Here is a 15,854-nt window from a genome sequence, read left to right as displayed (position 1 = left end):
CCCACTTCATCAGAGCTAAAAAGATACAAAATGATAAAATGATAAGAATAAAAATACAAAGATAAGATACAATGATAAGAATAAAAACAAGTAACAATGGCAAGAGTAAAATTTCTTTATAAAAATACGTAAAATATAAAGCTAAAAAAGTACAGGAGATGCACATAAAACAAAAACAATACGGGGAAAGAAAAACATTTTTTTTTTTTACTTTGTATTTTTATTCTTATCATTGTATCTTGTTGTATCTTTTTAGCCCTGATGAAGTGGGGCGAAACGTCGGAAAATAAATAGTTGTAAACTATTTTTGTTTCTATTTTGACCGCAGCCCTGACCATCTTCTTATGTATCAATTTTTTCGGTCAACTATATATACATATATACAATGTGAAAATCAGTCAGAAAATCAAATACAATCTTAATATACAGAATAATTAATTATTGATAACAACTGTATTTGTATAGTCAAGACATAAAAAAAATATAATTTCTACCTGTTCCTTGCCTATTCCCAAATTATTAATTTATTAAAACACCAGTAATCTTTTTTTAATTTTTTTTTATTAAATTATCCGTTTTACATGCCCACTACACATTTATACATTTTAATATCTTTTGGCTCTCATAATTTTACATTTAAATCTTATTTTATCGCAACGTTCGTTTTTTGACCGTTGGATTTCCATTTGTCTAACTTCTTTGTCGACCTGCACTCTTGCGACTATTCCTGCAATTTCAAACAGTTTAGCAGAAATTTCTGCCTACAACTGCAAGTTATTTTTCTCTCTCTTATCTTATTTCTTCATTTCCTATTCTCCATATTTGTTCTTATTTTCTATAACATTGCTTTTTACATACTCCCCGTTAATATATCCGTTTTTTACACGCCCATTATATATCGATACTTTTTATTATTCTTTGGACTTTCATTATTTTACATAATAGTCTTTTTCTTTTTTTACTCTCACATTGATTATTTTATATCTACGATCTTTTGACCTTTAGATTTCTGTTTATACAACGTCTTTTGCCTACCTGCACTCTAGCGGTTTTTCCTGCAATTTATAACAATGTCCTTTCCTAATTTCTTCAACTAATTCTTCATAGATTCTTTCCACTGTATCATTTATTTGTTGCTCACATTTATATGTATATAAATAATAATGTAATCAATCTACTACTGTCTTGTCCATAGACTAGAATCCGTAATCATAATTAAGACATTTAGGCTTGGTTTCCTGCCCGGAGTTCATTTCGAAAGAGTATATTTGCACACGAGCCGAATTTCTACTGGACCTGTAAAATTCTCTGCGAGTGCAAGGATCCATTCAGAGCTCAATTTAACAAATCTCTATAATAAAGATTTTTTTAAACCACCATGAGAATTATTATGCGGTTCCTTTATTATAGCTTACTTGAATTATTGAGATAGCGCTGATATGTGAACCTTGATGGAAACAATCAATTATTATATATGGAATTATTTGTGCTTATTGTAATTAATTATAGCCCAAAAGCCAATTCTACATATATTGAACACAATTATATGGTCAAGCAATAGGAAATATTAAACACCAACTAATTTAATTACTTATAGTAATAAAAATTAATTATTAATCAAATACGAATAAGGAACCTTTTGAACCCATACTTTTTAATATAAAATTAACTAATAATAAAACTTATGAAAATTTTATTTTATACATATAAACTCCGCAGTTTTCTAACGTTTTGACTATTTTCATTTGCTGTAGTCATACATTTTCGGGCACAATAATAAAAAAAAAAAAATTAAATATACAATCCCTGGAAGTATTTATACTTCAATATAAATATTTTGATTTAACTGAATTAAAAATATATACAACAAGTAAATTTTATATTAGTTATAGAATGATCCAGACATGTGGGGAATCTACCTATTGATAGAACTCTAATAACATTTCAAGAGCAGATCTTGAGACTATCTATTTTTTTTAACGCCTATAAGGATTGTCAGGTAATGAAGTTGAAGCCAATTTAGAAACAAATGGATTTGGGAGGTTAGGAAGTTTTCAAAGGAAGGATTGGTATCTGGTTCTATCTAAATTAGCAGCATATGGAACACTGAGGTCCTGAAGGATGACTTGATTTGAGATCATGTAAGAGCACTAAGGAGCTTATGAAGGATTTTGGATTGTAAGGATACGAGAGGAATTCGATGGTTTAGTTGTACCCCAAAGCTCAAATCGACGGAAACTTCTCGTTTTTAGTCTTTTCAGTCTAGTTTGAGGATTTCAAGTCAGTCGTTTGTCCAGAGGTAGTCCTAGGTAACAAATCTGATGTGTAACCAATCTAGCCCGAACCCGATATCATTCCTTCCATAATAAATTCCCTAACCACCCAAACCCACTAGTTTCTAAGCTTGCTTCCTCTTCCATTCCTGGCAATCCTCCGAGGCGCCTGAAAAGAAGATGGCCTCGTGACCTTATATTGTAAACTGTTTTTAGAGTTCTACTACTGGGTAGTTTCTCTACACCCTGTATCATATAATTATGTCATTATGATCAAATTTACTTGTTGTATTTTTTATACAGTTGTAAATATCAATAAATAAATATTAAAAAAAAAAGGGTGTTATGTTCTCCTCTTTTCTTAGATAGACAAACGTATTCGATATAAATATCAGTTTCAAAGGCTCTGATTTTTTTTTAAATAAAAAAAACCAACAATTACAATAAATATCTTTATAATAAAAATAAATATTACAAATTAAAAAATATGCTTTATTTCTAGGATGGGGAAATAAGTGTCCACTTCTATCGGAAGATAAGTGTTCAGGCGGCATATTCGAACCAGGGAAAAGTCCTAAGGCTTTTGATAGATGAGACCATAAATCAAAGTCCGTAAAAGCCCAGCTTGCAGAGAACCTTGCTTGCAATTCTACCGGTAAGTTTCTTGAGAGGCGAGTGGGAATTCTAAAAAAATATTCTGAGAAGCAGAAAAGAGAGGAGCCCATGGAAAACGATTTAAGGTAGAGATCAAGGAGTCAGTGGAAGCAGCTCGAAGTTCCAAGATCTAGTTGGTTGATAATGAATTGAAAACTCAGCGAACCAGAAGGCTCAAAGCCGACCAGAAATCGCACCAACGTTTCGGTCTAATACTTAAATCGCAAAACTTCGCAATTAAATTTAACTCATTCATTACAAAACCTAGAGCTTTAGACAAAAATGATCAATTTAATTAAATTAGATCACCTTAATTATATTGTATATATAACAAGATCAAAAACAAAAAGTAAAATGAAACTAAATATTTGTCCTGGGATTTTACAGCACCTTTTTAGGTACAATTGACAAAACGAAAGTTCCAGTTTATACAATCGATTATTCAAATATTTTCGATATACTCAAACACAGCTCTTTCGATCATGAATAAAATCGGTACATCAACGTACAATAAAGTGTTCAATAATATTAGATAAATTTTATCCTCAATAAAATAGTCTGGTAGACCTTAAATGCCAAATTTTTTACAACGAAAATCTCCCAAAGTACCGTATTTTTTTTTTTATTTCATTTTATTTTTATTTATTGAAGAGAATTATTATAATATGCCACAAATTAAGGACATTAAGTATTAGTGTTAAAATATTCATTCATACAATATATACAGAAATAGAAGAACAAAAACAAAAAACAATAAAGAAAGAAAAGGAAAAATAATTAAATAATAATAAGGGAAAAAAATTAAAATCTGTACCAATACAACCTATGAAGGGTTAAGGGTTCAGTATTTTGTAAGGAAGTACTGTTACTAGACTAATGGTTGAGCAAGGAGGTGATTTAGTCAGAATCACATTAGACTGCCAGATGATTACCCAATTAATGAGGCTGGGTGGACCCCAGCAGGCCTCCAGAACCCACAGGGTTAGCTCACGGCTACATTGTTACAGAAAACAATTATCTTCCCAGCCGGATTCGAACCGGGGTCCTTGGAGTTAGCAGCATCGTGCCTTACTCAGTGCTACCGCGCTCCCCAATAATAAGGAAATATATATATAAAAAAATTATATGCACCCTCGATATAAACTCTGGTCACAGTCAATAGTTCGTATGTCGTATGTATGTGGCCTGTCATTGCTCTTTGAAGTGAAGTATGTCTCACTATACGTCTACGCTCTGAAACTGTCGGAGCCTCTTGGCCGATGAAGGTACTATGTTGGTCAGCATAGGTGCTCCGTACAGTGGGTCCGGCATCAGCACACTTTTTTAAATCATTAATTTGAGATTAGAAGAAGATAGTAGGTGATTAAGCCTGTAAGACCTGGTTTTGACTAGCTTGATCTTATTGCAGAACAAGGGAGACAACTAGGTATACTGTGCTGCCAGCTGGTCTATTCTCGTACACTTCTACCATATAAACTTTTAGGAAGAGGACACTTGTTTTTCTGGAAGATGAAAATAATACAGTCTTGTGATTGACTCCAATAGTCAGCCCTCTCAGTTTCTTGGTTATCGGTACCTTTTTCGGCAAGCCGTAGTCCTGTCTCTGCATTTATTGAACAATTGTAGATGGCTAAATCATCGGTATAAGCCGCTACAGTAGCCTAGTCTTCCTTGGCTCGAACAGTTTCATCTGTATATAATCAGAAAAGTATTGGACATAGCACAGACCCCTGGGGTACCTCTTATATCTTTTTTGTTCTCGTAACCTTCTTTATTATTAAATTTATAAAATACATACATACAAATGCATAATACAAATTAAAAATGTATACTAGCATACTACTGCCTTGGATTGCCTTGTGGCATTGTAAGGTTCGTTGCAGGGATTGGAACGAGGTGGGACGTTCCGCTGGTTAGGTGTGAATGTAACGACTTTAGACTGTAGAGTCCAAAGTCCTTCCCTCGTCGAGGACGTCAACTAAGGGGACAGAGCACTGCCACGTCCCACGTCTTGGTGGAGGGGCAATTTCACGAAACAGAGGATTAGAGTATGTCTTGTGTCGTCGGCTTATGAACTCCGGCACAGTGGGGAGTTGGGGCTCTTCACGAATGACCCTCTGAAGCTTGGTTTCCCTGACGATCCTTCGAAGAACAGATCCCTGGAAACTCTTCAGTCTGTTCAACGACGTTTTATAGAGATGTCTCATTAAAGGAGAACCATGGAGCAGAGTTGGCCTGATAATTGATTTGTAGATCAGTACTTTCGGGCGCAGTAAAAGTTGCGATGAAATGAGTAGATGGTGCAGCCTATACGTTTTAAGTCGGGCCAGCTTGAGCCTCTTCTTGGCATGATAGGAGAAGGTGAGATGAAGATCTAGAGTCACAACAGGATGGAATTACAGATCTTTCGTCCCTATCCATCCATTACGAATCTTTGAAGCAGGCAGCTCTTATTGCCTTTCTGAAAGGACTTATATCATTTATATCTAATAAGGTCTTATATCACATTTAGAATATTTATTCAAAACGTGAAAAGGACACTTACGATAGTTAGATCAAGCGATATTTAAAAAGTAGCTAGCATCGGAAAAACGGCGTGAACACGCAACTCCCACTCTTCGTGGTAGCCCGATGTACGACATATCACAATTTCGCAAGAGAAGATCATAATATCAAAAGTATTAAAATATTTCCGGGCTGACCCGCCGAGTAAAACTCCGCTTTAATGATTAGACCATAAAGACCTAAATGTTCCTTATGTAACCGATCTAGCCCGAACAAGATATCATTCCTTCCATTATAAACTCCCTATCCACCCAAACCCACTAGTTTCTAACCTAGCTTCCTCTTCCATTCCTGGCAATCCTCTGAGGCGCCTGAAAAGAAGATGGCCTCGTGACCTTATATTGTAAAATGTTTTTAGAGTTCTACTACTGGGTAGTTTCTCTACATGCTGTATCATATCATTATGATCTTACTTCAAATTTGCTTGTTGTATTTTATATACAGTTGTAAATGTCAATAAATAAATAAAATATTTAGGTCCATAACTACAATTTTTAGACAAAATTCATAGGAAAAGCTTTGGATTTATTATAATACGATTTAATGTTATGGCCAATTGAGGGAATGAAGCCAGGCCTATATATTGGCAATTATCGGGGAATTGAACATGCATCAGTTGGCAACTGGGGCCGTTCGGACAATACCCAATGGCTATAATGGTCTTCTCTGCTACAACAACATATGATGCCAACATAAATTGATAAAATAATTTAATATACTATTTATTATTTATTTAACACCATAGGCCGGGTGGGCCTTACATTGCTAATATCAGTTACATTTTTTTTTTATATATATTATATGAGACTATTGGAGGGGGTTATGGTCTCATACAAAAGACGCTCCTGAACACTATATGCAACGTTATAAATTTAAAAAATCAAAATAAAATAAATAGATAAAAATGACGACATTAGTAAACCTAATATAAACAAACTATTGCCCTCTAATTGAAAAAAAAAACAAAAAAAAAAAAACAGTAGGTTAATGTGAAAGAAGTCTTCGCCCTTTTTTCAAATTAACTTTCAAGTCAAAGCCAAAGCCCTGAAATATAGGTTGAAACGTCGGCACAAATAAATAAGTTTTTGTTAATTTTTGTATTTTTGCTGTCTGCACCCACGACCATCTTCTTCTCATAAAAACATTTACGTGATAGGCGACAATAAATTGTACGCTAGTTCGGTACCTTTAGTACCTTAAAGTTGCAAGATACTTAAAAGTCACGGTAACAACTGTAATAACAAAGGTAAAAAATTTATGAAAATTACTGTCACTATAACTTTTTCTGTCGTAGCAGAACAGTAACACTAACATAATTAAAGTCAGTGTCTGTCGCGGTAGTGAAGTCATTCAAACCTCAGTGAACATTTTTTGTTTTTATTATAATGAACTTTATTTAACACAACCATCATATGGGCTTAAAAGAAATAATATAATGGAAAGAGTGCGGTTCTAGGGTGAGTGACGTCAGGAGGAGGGGTCTATTCCTTCTGTGGGCGTGGCATCCAGTACGCCATATTTGACAGTTGATATTCCAGAGGTGCTTCTGCATCTTGTAGACCACAAAATGGCTAGGCAAGGGGATTTAAAAAATAAAAAAGTTGAGTTACCCAAAGCGTATCCATATTTTGATGCTGATATTGGTTTTTTGAAATGCCATTTATTTTCAGTCACTTATTTCATTTACACATCCAAAATTCTAAAAATTAATGTTTACTGTTTTTACTATTTTTATTAATTAACAACTTTCTTCATTATATAAGAAACAATTATTTATTAGTATCAAACTTTATATTTTTTTTTCCTTAAAATAAATAACTTTTTCATAAAATGTTCTAAGAAAAGATTAATTGAAAAATAGACAAAGTTAATTCAATTTTATCTCGCACCTATTAAGAACAGTGGAGAGGATAATAGTTTTGTAAATTTTAATTTTTAAGTTTTTGGATAGTGCGCATGAGCTAAGCAGTTTCGAAATTTAAAAATAACAAGTATTTCACGCATTCAACCTCGCGGAATATCCAATAAAAACTTAATAATTAGAATTTACAGAACTATTATCCTTCCCACTGTTCTTCATGGATATGAGACATGGCCTATTACACTAAGGGATGAACAGCGTCTTAAGGTTTTCGAAAATAAAGTATTACGTAAAATATCCGGACTGAAAAAGGATGAATATAATTCAAGTTATAGTGTTACGGCGTATAAGATGGGCGTGTAAGGTTACAGGGCTCAGTAAAGAGCGGATCCCTAAAATGTTAATAAACACTAACTGACGGCTAAACATCCGAGAGGACGACCGAAAAGTAGATGGGAGGATTGGAAAGATGTACAGAGCGATTGACGGTATCGGCACCGAACCTTTGGGTTCGTTCGGCCTTCATTATTATTATTCAATTTGATATTAACATACTTTTTAAAACATTAAATATATTTTGGAATTTTTAATATTCACATTGAATTTAATCTGAACAGAACAGAGAAAAAAGCACGAATTTCTCAAGAACGGCTTTATGGATTTACATTATGGTTATGCCAAAATATTGGAAATAATAATTAATAAAACTTATATTTTCTTCAAATTTTCTAATAAACGAACGGTTTTACAGATAATTATAAAGGGTGTGGCCTCAATGAATTTTGTTATATGCAGTTTTATATTAGAAGAAAAATACATTTTATCGATACAATAACAGATTTATAGGCAATAATTTGGTAGAAGAGGTACAAGCTCTCCAGTGGTAGGCTGTGCTCCCACGTCCCAACTCCCTCCCTATCTTACAGGCACAATGAGCCCGGTAAATATTTTCTCAGGGCTTTATTGGACAGCAAATAGGCCCTGTCAGTGACTAAACGAAAGTATCTAACAAAAAAATATCTTTTCCACTCTATTTCTTATTACCTTTTAGGTTAAAAAAATGAGTATTACATTGATAATATTTGATGTAAATTATTTTAAGCTGAAATCAATTGATATATTTATGAAAGAAATATAAAAAATTATAATCAAAATTTTCATTTTTGAAATTTAATGAAAAATCATTATTTTTTTTTACGTCCAATTCCGTCTCGGAAATACTTTTTTTTTTTTTTTAATATTCATTTATTGCTATTTACAACTGTACATTATAATACATTTAGTAAATTTGATCTAAGTTAAATTGGAGTGTTACAGGCGTGTAGAGAAACTACCCGTTGGTAGCACTCTAATGACAATTTACAATAGCTGGTCACGTGGCCATCTTCTTTTTAGGCGCCTCGGAGGATTGTCAGGAATGGAAGAGGATTACACACTAATAATTGTAATTTCGAAACACTCACAGCTGGAAATATTCCAGGTGTTTTTGACAGAATCACTTGTCCAATAAAATGCTCAATTCAGTACAGCAAATTAAGGTACCCCTAACTCATTTTCTTTTTTTCATAATTATTACTTTTATATTTTTTGGGACAAGCAAGTTATTTTAGAGAAATCCTTTTTCTTAAAGAGGTTTTTCTCAGAATAAAATTATTTTTTTCATTCGTTCATATCATTACTCATTAATACAGTACATACAGAATCTACTTGAATATTAACTACTTGCTAAATTCTGAATGAGATGACAATCTGGTCTGAGCCGAGGATTGAAATAAAGACATAGATCTGTTCCTCCGATTACAGAGGCTGAGGATATTCCAGAGTGCAGGAGGAATTAGAAGATTATCCCCTGGGTAAGCCGAGAATTCTGGGACTGGAAGGATCTCTTCCCCTTCCCCTAGTCCTAACCGCAAAACCGTAAATAATGAGACCGGTTCCTAAACTGGCGACAACCGGTTATATACGTCTCTTAGGATATATCTTACTCAGTTCCGGCGATACGTCATACCGACGTCCCATTGAACTCACCAATATTTTATATGTATCTCGGAAAAATAATTTTAATATTAATTTATCTGTATTATGAAACTCATTTCGCACAATATAAGCCAGTATTAATCTTTAATACTCATTTTCTCACTGAATGTACTGCTCACGAATCACACCGATTCTCTTCAGATTTACAGATGTTGAGAGAAAATCCCTCAACAACAAAACTTTTTCACTTTTTAAAAATCAATAATATCTATGATCACATATAGTCTAACTATTATTCCAGCATGTATAAATGGAAGCATATTTCTTTTTTTATTATAAACTTTTATTTATTGATAGATATTACAATCTGCCACACAGTTGTGGGCAATAGGTAATAGTGATGAATGATCACATTCATACTAAAATAAAATAAAATGAGAATAAAATAAATAAATAAATGAGAAAAAAAAATTCTCTTAAAATATATACAAATAGAAAGATAAAGAAAATGAACATAATCAAACTATGTGTATGAAACAATAAATAAATAAAATAAGCTTTAGTCACATTTACACTCATATATAATATTTACACAATCGATCTGAGGATCTCTGAGCCAGCTCTACTTCCATGTGTGAGAGATAGAGTAGAACAATTTGAGATCCCAGCACATCCCTCTTGCCGCATCACTGGTAGTGAGCCAGTGGAGGCTGAGCAAGTGCGCTAAAGCCGCAAACACTCAACTTAAGTGGAGAATCTGACCACTGCCAGAACTCCAATTGTCCATTTTTATTTTACAATAAGTCTCTTGGACATTGCCGTTTCAACCATCTAGATGGGTTTTAAGGATGGGTGGAACTAGATAAGGATTGAACCAAAGCATTAGAATGGTTAGAAAGGTTTATATGGCATTTTGAGAATTCGGTTGGTATGAGGTCAAGGACAAAAGGGATATGAAGTTCATGGTGAAGTAATCTGTTGGAAACGTTATAGGGTGCATTAATTATAGTTTTAAGGATTTTGGATTGAAAGGGTTGGATACGTTTGATATTCGACGGTTTAGCTGTACCCTAAAGTTCAAGTACGTAGGTCCAGATAGGTCGGAGTATAGTCTTATAAATTAGAAGTTTGTTTTCTAGTGAGATATTAGAGGTCCGGCTGAGCAGTCGGTGCATAACTTGATATAGTAAATTACAATGTTTTACAGCAGTAATGTTTGTTTATTAATATTGTTGCGTTTCTATTTTACTTATTATATGTTATTATACCCTATATAAATAGTAAAATGAACAGACTGTGCTCATGTACCATTTCACTTGATTGTGTCAGTTTGTAATATTCTTCTTTACTGAAAATTTCTAGTGCGGTGCGAGCATCACATAAATATAAAAAGAAATATGACTTCGATATTCAGACATCTGAGAGATAAGAAGAATAAATTCTTACTTCCAGGAGTTGTATATTTAGAAAGGGCTTTGAATATCATGCCTGGGGTAAAGATGAAAATGGCCGATAGAAAACACCTAAACGTAACAAAAATGTGTAAAAAAAAGTATACATTAGTAACAAAACTGTTTCAATATTAAAAATGTGTTTATAACCCTTTGCAAAGGGTCAGTAAAGCTAAATTCGGTTTGAACTCAGCGTGGCGTAATTTGATGGCCACCAATAACGTCCCATATACGAGCAAATTAGAAGTTCACTAATCAAACTCTCTGGCGGTGATGTGTCATAGCACTATGACGTTCTAGAAACATTTCAAAAGTATATTAAATATTAAAGTATATTATATTTTAGCTCAGGAAGCAGGTATTGCTAAATGTTCGAGTAAAAACTTCAATATATATTGTAGTTAAAATATACCCTGAAAATACTTAACTAATATTTTAAAAATTCTGCAGATGCCGATTTAGCATTATTTCACAGCGTAACGGAATCTGAGAAACAAAGTAATCCTCAAAAATATCTTTGATATTTTTTTTCTTTATACATAGGCTTATGTGTGGTTGTAACCGAAACGCCATATTTACATGATAATTTTGATCTTGTATGGATGAGGTCAATTTTCTGGAGTAGAGTTGAATTATTATATTTAAGTGTGAAACCATGGAAGCATTATAATATCAATAACTGACCAGTATATCAATTTATAAATTTTTTTTATTACCATTAGTTTAATTAAATGCGTTAATAGGAAACACCTTAGCACCTATGTACGTCGGGCTATACTGGAAATAGTTGTTAACACATGAAGGATCAATGCTGTACCAAAGTTTGATATTATTGTTTTATTTCTTTAACATAAATGCCATATTGTTGTTTTAAATTACTGACTTATCAGTTGACATCCTAACAACTCCTAACACTATCCTTACCACGTATGATGATGACACATGTGTGCTCACAGTTAGTAATAACCCTTTGATTGCATCCCAAACTCTCCAGTCCCATATCATCGTGGCTCTTACCCCTGTAGAAACAGATTCGTCATCTTGGACTACACCTTGACAATCGATTAACCTGGAATCCTCATACAAAACTGAAAAGAAAGGAAACTGCACGCAGATTCCGACTATTACAGCACTTATTAGACAAACGGTCTAAACTTCCAACTCATTACAAAAGACTAATCTACGTGACAATAATAAGGCCCATCTGGCCATACGGAGTTAAGCTTTGGGGCTCCACTAAACCTTCGAATTCCTCTTGTATCCAATCTTTACAATCCAAAGTCCTCAATGCTTCTTATTTTGTTACTAATAAAACCATCTATAAAGACCTAAATGTTCCTTATGTAACCGATCTAGCCCGAACCCGATATTATTCCTTCCATAATAAACTCCCTAACCACCCAAACCCACAAGTTTCTAACCTTGCTTCCTCTTCCATTCCTGGCAATCCTCCGAGGCGCCTGAAAAGAAGATGGCCTCGTGACGTTATATTGTAAACTGTTTTTAGAGTTCTACTACTGGGTAGTTTCTCTACATGCTGTATCATATCATTATGCCATTATGATCAAATTTACTTGTTGTATTTTTTATACAGTTGTAAATATGAATAAACAAATAAAAAAATTACTGACTTGTTAATTTTTTAAAGCATATATATTTTTTGTAAGTTTTGTTTTTTTATGTTTTTTAGTTAATATGGCACGCATGCTTCGACGGACGGACATTTCTTCCATTGTCAGTGTATTCTTAATAAATAATATAGATTTTTTTTTTTTTTTTTTTTATAAAAAAATACATTTCATTCCTTCATTCAACAGAACAGTTTAATGTTTATTATTAAATAATTCTATGTAAAAAATAGAATTCAAAAGGTTTTTTTCATTAGTCTTTTTGATTCAGATTTAATAATTAAAAGACAGGTTTATTTATTTTTTTCAATTCTATATATAAATATAAATTCTGTAATATACATTCCTGCTTTAATAAAATATTTTTTAATTAGTAGATATTCATTTTACAATTAAAATAATTATTATCTAATATTTCTCCCTTTTTAAATATATATATAGTGAATAAATTCATTAAATAACAATAAATGGCAATAATAATGCTAAAAGTGGACATAAGAAGAAGCAGGGGATATTACAACCTAAATATAACCTAATGGGTTAATCTTTCCAGACGACTTGAGGTGGATTTAGTAGCTCTATTGTTCGTGCGCGGTCAGCGTTGGCCAAACCCTCCACGGTAGCAAATCTTCTTTAGTGTTCCTCTTTAGCCTGATTATATCAGCTATATGAGTTTCTGTCTTCTATAATGAGCTTCAATTAATGGAATCCCACGGGAACAAAGGCAACCAAAAAAAGTATCAAGTAAACTTTATAATTTATTTATTAAATAAAACCACAAATTGTATCCAATACTGTCTCAACACTTTATTTCTTATTAGTCCAACGTTTCGGCTATTCCAGCCATCTTCAAGGACATCTTTAATACAAATCTTCTCCTCACATTAATTTATAATTTTAATTGCAGGCTATTCTGCCCAGGTCATTTTCTTATTTTAATTTCCAACCTCTTTATTTAAATTTTAAAACCATTAAATTTTCTTTTTCTTTATAAAATTATCCACAATATATAATACACCCATATAACAAAGAGTTTGTTATATGGGTGTATTATATATTGTGGATAATTTTATAAAGAAAAAGAAAATTTAATGGTTTTAAAATTTAAATAAAGAGGTTGGAAATTAAAATAAGAAAATGACCTGGGCAGAATAGCCTGCAATTAAAATTATAAATTAATGTGAGGAGAAGATTTGTATTAAAGATGTCCTTGAAGATGGCTGGAATAGCCGAAACGTTGGACTAATAAGAAATAAAGTGTTGAGACAGTATTGGATACAATTTGTGGTTTTATTTAATAAATAATTACCTTGTCTCAAATAATTTTGAAATAATATTATTTATAATTTATCTGAGACGTCAGTATTAAATAATAAAATAGAATTACAACAATGAAAAGGAAAAACATTTATCTTTTAAATGTATTTTTTTTATAAATTAGTTTTTCAAATTTTTATTTAACAATTAATGAAACAGAACTCTTTATTTTTATATATTTATTTTTGTATTGATTTGCTATACAAACTTAAACGTTTTAGGGTTTGAACTGCCCCCCCCCCTTCTACGTACCTGAAAATATTAATTATCTTAATTTAGAGAAATAATAAAAAATAAAATAAAATGAACAAATTTGGAAATAATAATAAATTGAGTTGATAGAAGATGATACCAATAAAGGATAAAAATTTAATACGATTGAGGTGACAATTTCATAAAATAAATGGTAAAAAATTAGGTCATTAAAAACCAAACAGTACTCATATAAATAAAGAAATAAACATGAAAGGTGCAGGAGAAAATTCGAAGAATGAATAATTGAAATTAACATAATAAAATATTTCATATATAATATTTCGGTTATTATAGTTTGAATAAAATTATTTGTACCCAATTTAAGTCTTAAAACAATCATTTTTTTTTTTAAAGATCAAACGTTTCGGCCAATTCGACCATCCTCAAGGACAACTTTAAATACAAATTTACACTCACATTTAATTTTTTTTTTAATACTTTATTTATTGTTATTTACAACTGTATAAAACTATATACAACAAGTAAATTTGCTGTAGGTAATATAGTGACATAATACAAACATGTGGAGAATCTACGCATTGATAGAATTCCAATAACATTTCTAGAGGAGAAGATATCGAGGCCGTCTTTTTTTCAGACGCCTAGGAGGATTATTAGGTAATGAAGAAGCCAGGTTAGAAACAAGTGGATTTGGGTGGTTGGGAAGTTTAACATGGAAGGATTAGTATCTGGTTCGGGCCAAATCAGCAAAATATGAGACACTGAGGTCCTGGTGGATGACTTGATTCGTGACAAAGTAAGGAGCATTAAGGATTTTACGAAGGAATTTGGACTGTAAGAATTGAATTCGGGAGGAATTTGAAGGTTTAGTGGAGCCCCAAAACTCAATTCCATATGTCCAGATTGGCGGCCTTATTACAGTCATGTAGATCAGTCTCTTGTAATGAGTTGGAAGTATAGACCGTTTGTCTAGTAAGTGCTGTAATAGTCGAAATCGACGTGCAGTTTCCTTTCTTTTCAGTTTTGTATAAGGATTCCAGGTTAGTCGTTTGTCCAGATGTAGTCCAAGATAACGAATCTGTTCTACAGGGGTAAGCATTTAAAATTTAAAAACTTTTTTCAGAAAGCCTGCAAGCTTTTTTCAGAATAGCTTGCAAAAAGTTTTTAAATTATTCATGTGAATGTAAATTTTTAGGATTGTCCTTGGGGATAGCCGAATTGGCCGAAACAACGGTAGCAACTCATAAGGGCAAATATATTGAAATGTATTTGAAAATAAAAATTAATGTAATCAAAAACGAACTTATTATTAACGAGTTAAAAAAATTAAATTTAAATAATGAACCGAATATTATTGTTTTTAATCAATGTTTTGATTATTAATATTCAAATAATAGCACACTTCTCGTTCAACTGAATCAATTGTTTGCATCATATATCTAAAGCATAAAAAGAAACAAAAAAACCTTACTTCTTCCTTTATTTCTCACCCTCTTGGACTTACTTACTCATATAATAATCCTATGATTACCTGACTAAAAAATTTAACTACCAGATATACATATACCTACCTGTATGTATGTATTCAATTACTTATTTCGTCAGGGGGGGTACGAAAAAAAAGACATAAAAATTAATCTATTAATATACAATTCTATAACATTCGAATCGTTATTGAATAAATTAAAAGTTGAAGTACGTGAGTGAATAATAAAGCTCAACTCTCTGCCATCTCAAAAACCACTGCCTCCCATTTCCTTGTTTTAAACTTCCTATTGTTTCTCCACCATAATAATCGGGAACAAAAGTATTAGCTGGATTACAGATAAAATTAATTTCTGTATTAAATTAATAAATTATTAATATGAACCATAATGGCTGAGGCAAAATCATGTACACCACATTAAACCCA

Source organism: Halyomorpha halys, unplaced genomic scaffold (assembly GCF_000696795.3).
Source record: "Halyomorpha halys isolate HHAL.00 unplaced genomic scaffold, Hhal_1.1 Scaffold199.1, whole genome shotgun sequence".
In the NCBI taxonomy this organism is placed as follows: Eukaryota; Metazoa; Arthropoda; class Insecta; order Hemiptera; family Pentatomidae; genus Halyomorpha; species Halyomorpha halys.
This window is presented reverse-complemented; position numbering follows the sequence as displayed.